Genomic DNA, 6,949 nt, shown 5'->3' on the forward strand with positions numbered 1-6,949 from the left:
TGGCTGTGATCTTCGTTTTTTTGATGTTGAGCTTCAGGCCATATTTTGCGCTCTCCTCTTTCACCCTCAATAAAAGGTTCTTTAATTCCTCCTCACTTTCTGCCATCAACGTTGTGTCATCTGCATATCTGAGGTTGTTGATATTTCTTCCGGCAATCTTAATTCCGGCTAGGGATTCATCCAGCCCAGCCTTTCGCATGAATTTTGCATATAAGTTAAATAAGCAGGGAGACAATATACAGCCTTGTCATACTCCTTTCCCAATTTTGAACCAATCAGTTGTTCCATATCCAGTTCTAACTGTAGCTTCTTGTCCCACATAGAGATTTCTCAGGAGACAGATGAGGTGATCAGGCACTCCCATTTCATGGATCACTGCCTTGCCGTGGCAAAGGGGCTTGAATAACTCAGAAAAGCTATGAACCATGCCGAGCAGGGCACCCAAGATGAACAGGTCATAGTGGAGAGTTTTGACCAAACGTGATCCAACTGGAGGAGGAACCGGCAAGCCACTCCAGTATCCCTGCCAAGAAAACTCCATGGACAAAGACAACAGGCCTTAAGCTTACAGGGTGGCAATTCCAAAGAGTCTATACAGTGGTGCCCCGCATGACGAACGCCTCGCAAGACGGAAAACCCGCTAGACGAAAGGGTTTTCCATTTTGGAGGCGCTTCGCAAAACGAATTTCCCTATGGGCTTGCTTCGCAAGACGAAAATGTCTTGCGAGTTCCTGCGGGGTTTTTTCCCTTTCCCCCTTTTTTCTAAGCCGCTAAGCCGCTTATCAGCTGATCCGCTAAGCCGCTAAAAGCCGCTAAGCCGCTAATAGTGCTAATCCGCTAAGCTGTCAATGGGCTTGCTTTGCAAGACAAAAAAACCGCTAGACAAAGAGACTCACGGAACGGATTAATTTCGTCTTGCGAGGCACCACTGTACGTATAAGGGCTTGCACACCGTTGTTCCGGGCTCCTCCTCCCTCCTGCATGTGGGTAGAGAGGACCCTGTTGCAACAGTTTTAATAAAGATCAAGCTTATTAGCTGCTTTGCTTCTCAATATTCTCTGGTTGGCCTCTGTTATTTTCTCCTACCGATAGGGAACCTGCTTAAGGACTCTATATGGGCTCTTGGATACCCCATAAGGGAAAAAGAACAGATTTTGTTTACAACACTTACAATAATACTTATAAGAAGACTAAACCTTAACACTATATACAGAACACCACACCAGAAGGAAAAGAGATAGAAAGAGAAAGTGAAGCCCAGGCTCCTTCTGGCCCTACTTTTATAGTCAGCATGACCTTCACAGAGAACCTGTTATGTACTGAAGTTTTCACCCTGGGCCAGTGGGGGATACTGTAGATAGTTTTCACTCAGGTCCACATATGCAAATAAGGAACTGAAAGTTGTGGGAGTCATAAAGGCAAGGCAGAGGCTTGTAAATACTGCAGGGTGCCCCCTGACATTCCTCTGGGCAATGATTACCTTATATGGAGGGGGGAGTGTCAAGCCTTGACCAGCTGAGGTAACATGAGATTGGCAAATGGCCATGCGGCTGGACAGAACAAAGGACAATAAAAAGTGACCGGAGAGGTGAAGAAGCATGAACGAGCTGCTCTCTCATATCATGGAAATGTTGCTAGCTTTCTGCGTCTTTATTTTACCCTAAAGAAGTGCCACTTGTAACGGCAGGCTCCAACAAGTGGTGCCCCGTGTGAGGCTCAATTAAAAGAAAAGAGGCAGGCTAAAGGAAGCAGTGTGAGACTGACTTCAGACTTCAAAGAGAACCGTGAGAAGCAACTTAAAGCAAACAGTCTGAGGCAGACTAAGAGGATTTTAAAAGACACTGTGAGAGGACTTTCGATCCAAGCAGTGGATATCATCGGCTCACCACGTCCGGCAAGGATTTCAAAGCGCTTATACATCTTTAAAAAAAGATCCCTGGTGAGTTTGATCCCTTTTATATTGATTTTAGAAACATGGGCAGTTCTTTGACTACTCCCCAACAGAAATTTTTAAGAGACTTAAAATTTCTCCTCTCCTCCAACAAATTGGAAGTTCCTGATGGTGATTTGATACAGCTCATTCAGGCCATCGATGAGCATTGCCCCTGGTTTGCTGCAAATGGGACTTGGGAATTAAAACAATGGGATAAGATTGGAGCACATTTTCATGGACATCCCAGTTTCGGTGTTCGAATTTTAAATGCGTGGTGCAAGATTCGTTATGCTATGGGCTCTTTATCACCAAAAAATATCTCCATGGCTGTATTGCCAACATCACCCCCGGCTTCTTTAATTCAGCCTGCTGTTCTGCCATGTGTTCCAGCACTTGCTTTGCCAGCAGCCCCAGACCCCAAACCTCCAGATTACAGTTCCTCACCAGAGGACCCAATCCTGCAAAAATACAGTGGTCTGGCTGGAAATGACCCTACTCTTTCAGCGGCAGAACAAGCTACCCCCTTTCAACGTGCAGTACTTGCCTGTTCCTTATCACAGGATACCATGGCATTCCCTGTTATTGTGCCCCCTGCTGGTGCTCCAGCAGGAACTCAAGCCCAGCACCAACCTTTTGACTTTAAAATCTTGAAAGAGCTCCAATTGTCAGTTAGGACAAATGGACTGCAAGCTCCATTTACACAAGCTCTTTTGGAAGCTACATTAGCCCAGCTTTTGGTGCCAGATGGCATCAAGCTTTTGGCACGTACAGTGTTACCCCAGTCAGCAGTTGTATTGTTTGCCCACGAATGGGAAACTGCCTGTCGTGCTTATGCTCCTGCTTTACTGCGACAAGCAAGAGGGAATAATCCTAATCTTACCCTCGCAGATGTAATGGATGCTATGATGGGGCGTGGGCCCTTTGCTCAGGCTTCAGTGCAAGCCACACTGCTGCAGATCTTATTGAGGGATACTGCTCTTGCTGCTCAACAAGCAATGAGAAAAATCCCAGGACCCACCAGTGTTCAGTCTAGATGGGGTTCAATCAGACAAGAGCCAAGAGAATCATATTCTTCCTTTATGGACAGGCTGATTACAGCAGTGAGTAGACAAATTGAAAATCCTGAAGCCAAACAAATAATTATCAAACAATTGGCCTTTGAAAATGCAAATGAGGATTGTAAGGTTGCGTTGCGCCCGATAATACGCAATCCTGCCACAGACACAGCAGCTATGCTTCACATTTGTCAGTCTGTTGGTACAGCCACTCATAAAGCACAACTGTTAGCAGCAGCGCAAAATAAAAACCAGCCTGTAGCCACCGATACAACGTTTCCAGCGTGGCAAACCAAGATCACTGATACCTTAGTGTGGGTACAACAGTGGCCTCCACCAAAAGAAAAATCCGCAGCAATGGCACCATCTCGGTCCTGAACAGCTTATTTCTGAACAATTGACTTTCGGCCACATTGAACCACCTTCATCCCACTGGCTCCAGCAGACAGGAACGGTTTGCTTTTACATTGCCAGTATATAACAATTTGCAGCCCACCCAGCGATATCAGTGGGTTGTCCTGCCTCACAGCATGCGGAACTCCCCTACACTTTGTCAGCATTTTGTGGATGAAGCATTGAAACCTTTCCGCATGCGCCACCTAGAGGTGCTGCACACGAACTGCATCTGGCAGTGTTTGCCTTCCTCACCATTTGCCTTGCCATCCTATCCTTTCCTGCACCGTTATACAAGGAAGAGGAGCAGACGACACAGTCCACTTGAAACCACCATATTTCACCTTATCAGCTGGCAAGCCGCAGCCATCAGAATCCTACTCTGGCTGGCAGCATCCACGGCTCAGCCACTCTCGAACTATAAGAACTGTGTTGTTGAATAAGACTTTTAGGGGAGAAAATTATCATAAGATATGGAGGGATAATATTTTTGTGCAAGATATGATTAAGTTTACCAGTTTATTGCATGCTTCTAAATGTTGGGTGTGTATGCCTGCCCCCATTTGTTTTCAAATTAAAGAGGGGAAAGAATTATGGGGAATATATCCAAACTGTCAATATACATTGAAATTCATGTTTAATAGCTCTCGTTCTCTTACAGGAACATACAGTGACCAATCTCAGTGCTGTAGGAGTGACACAAGTGCATGGCTATAAACTGGAAAGGAAGCCTACCATGCAGCTTGGAATCAGAATTCTTATATTCTTGGCTTCCGGATGGAAGTTGGCTTTGACATTTATTAATTTTAGTGATCATTATAGTAGTTATTTGCGTTATTTTGTTTTGATGTATTCAATGTATTCCTTCTTTAATCTCTATATGTACTGCATGGTTCTCCAGTCCGCGGCCCGCTTCCGGTTTCACAAGAGTCGCTTATCGCACTCGATATAATCCTATTGGAACGGAAATATATGCCTCTGATTAAAAAATAAAGAAAGAGGGCATGTGGGAGTCATAAAGGCAAGGCAGAGGCTTGTAAATATTGCAGGGTGCCCCCTGACATTCCTCTGGGCAATGATTACCTTATATGGAGGGGGGAGTGTCAAGCCTTGACCGGCTGAGGTAACATGAGATTGGCAAACGGCCATGCGGTTGGACAGAACAAAGGACAATAAAAAGTGACTGGAGAGGTGAAGAAGCATGAACGAGCTGCTCTCTCATATCATGGAAATGTTGCTAGCTTTCTGTGTCTTTATTTTACCCTAAAGAAGTGCCACTTGTAACGGCAGGCTCCAACAGAAAGTGACATTCAGTAATAGTGCCATGGTATTCTGCTCTGGTTAGACCTCACCTGGAGTACTGTGTCCAGTTCTGGGCACCACAGTTCAAGAAGGACACTGACAAACTGGAACATGTCCAGAGGAGGGCAACCAAAATGGTCAAAGGCCTGGAAACGATGCCTTATGAGGAACGGCTAAGGGAGCTGGGCATGTTTAGCCTGGAGAAGAGGAGGTTAAGGGGTGATATGATAGCCATGTTCAAATATATAAAAGGATGTCACATAGAGGAGGGAGAAAGGTTGTTTTCTGCTGCTCCAGAGAAGTGGACACGGAGCAATGGATCCAAACTACAAGAAAGAAGATTCCACCTAAACCAGGGGTGTCAAACTCAAATTCATCGGGGGCCGCATCAGCAGTTTGGTCACCCTCAAAGGGCCGGTTGTATCTGTAGGACTATGTGTCCACTCTTTATTATCACTTTCCCATCTCTCCTTAAATTGCCTTCCCTCTGCATCAGCTCCTCCTCCGCCACTTCCACCGCCCCCCAAGGCCTGGTCGCTCTTCTTGCGCTTGTTCTTGTACATCTTGTTGTGGTGCCTCTTGCACATCTAGGGCTTGCGCTGCTTGGCCACTTGCGTGGTGGTCTCGCTGCAGCCTTTGTAGGCGCAGCTCTTGCAGCCGCCTCCTCCTCCTCCTCCCCCCGACTGGGTGCCGCCCTCCTCCTCCTCCTCGTCCAGATCCTCCAGGACTCCGCCGGGGCTGCTGGCGCTGTCGCCTCCGCCCCCGCCGCCCGCCGCCGGCGGACCCAGCTCATAGAAGACCATGAGGCCTGAGGGCGCCTCCGAGGCCCCCCGCAACGGTGGCTGTGGCTGCTGCACCACCTGGGGCTGCAGCAAGGTGCCCACTGCCTCCCCATCCCTGCCGCAGGGCTGCATCACCAGCAGCATGAGCAGCTGTGGTGGGGAGGGGGAAGGCGACGAAGAGGAGAAAGCGGCCGAGCTGCCGCTTGTGTTCCCGGAAGGCTCCGTCCCTCCGGCAGGCCTCGCAGCCAGGGCCTCCCGCAGGGCCCCTCGGCTGCCACAGCAACGGCAAACGGGCGCCACGGGCCAGACGCTGACAGGTTGCCGGCTATTACGCACGCGCGGGGAAGGCCGTGCGCACGCGACCTCCGCCTCCTTTCCCCGGAAGCTCATTTAAGCGCGCAAGCACAGAGGCGGCGACGGCGGGGCTTTCCCCCCCAATCCTTCCCCGCCTGCGCATGCGCGTTGCACGCCTGACGTCACGCATGTTCAAAAAAGGCCGCTAGGGTAAGCGATCTCCTTTATGATATTGGAGTTAGCGGGAGGATTCGTTGCGCGCATGCGCCGTCTCGTTGGCAGCCTGTTCGATGGGCGGGTGGGAAGCGACTGGGCTTCTAATAGCAGCCTGGGGCTACACGGCTACACGACGAGATCTGGCGGGCCGGATTCGGCCCGCGGGCCTTGTGTTTGACACCCGTGACCTAAACATTAGGAAGATCTTCCTGACAGTAAGAGCTGTTCAACAGTGGAATTTGCTGCCAAGGAGTGTGGTGGAGTCTCCTTCTTTGGAGATCTTTAAGCAGAGGCTTGACAACCATATGTCAGGAGTGCTCTGATGGTGTTTCCTGCTTTGCAGGGAGTTGGACTCGATGGCCCTTGTGGTCTCTTCCAACTCTATGATTCTATGATTGGATAGTTACAGAAAGTTGTTACTGTTGCATTGTAGTGAAGCTCTATATAAGCAGGCTGGCTGAACTCTCCAGTTCAGTTCTGGCCTGTGAATAAACAAGAGCTGTCTGAAGAATTGCTGTGCTGTCTGATATGTTCACCCACAAATTAACAGAACCAGTTTAAGCCAGCTGTACTGAGCTTCTTGGAAGGAATAAACCAAACACCAGGAACCTTCTGCTTGTTTCTTTCACACAGAGAAGCTTCCAGAACCCTCTTGAAGTAATTAGAAAAGGAAAGATCTCTACACATCAGATCAATATTTTCTGCACTAAGAAATGCAAACTGACAAAACGCTCCCCTGTACTTTGAAACAGCTACAAGCATGAGACTGTGGTGATTTCATAATCTGAAGAGTTATTAAGGATTAATGAGGAACAAGATCTGCTAACTGCCATTCTTACATACAGCAGATCCAAGTGTACTAATGTCTGAAGAAGGAGTTGGGTCTTTCGTATCTCATAATCGCCCAAATACGCAGGAGAGAAGTCCAGCTTAAATGTAGTCCTCCCCATCTCTCTCATCCACTGGAGTCTGAG

At 48.2% G+C, this 6,949-nt stretch overlaps 1 pseudogene across 1 annotated transcript; it reads right to left on the reverse strand.

Annotated features, from left to right (window-relative positions):
* Positions 1–5,168: 5,168 nt before the first annotated feature.
* LOC310850540 lies at positions 5,169–5,597 on the reverse strand (annotated as a pseudogene). The gene has a single exon. The product of its transcript is annotated as an uncharacterized misc_RNA (transcript).
* Positions 5,598–6,949: the final 1,352 nt, after the last annotated feature.

Source organism: Podarcis gaigeae (assembly GCF_964106915.1).
Source record: "Podarcis gaigeae genome assembly, chromosome: 8".
NCBI lineage: Eukaryota > Metazoa > Chordata > Lepidosauria > Squamata > Lacertidae > Podarcis > Podarcis gaigeae.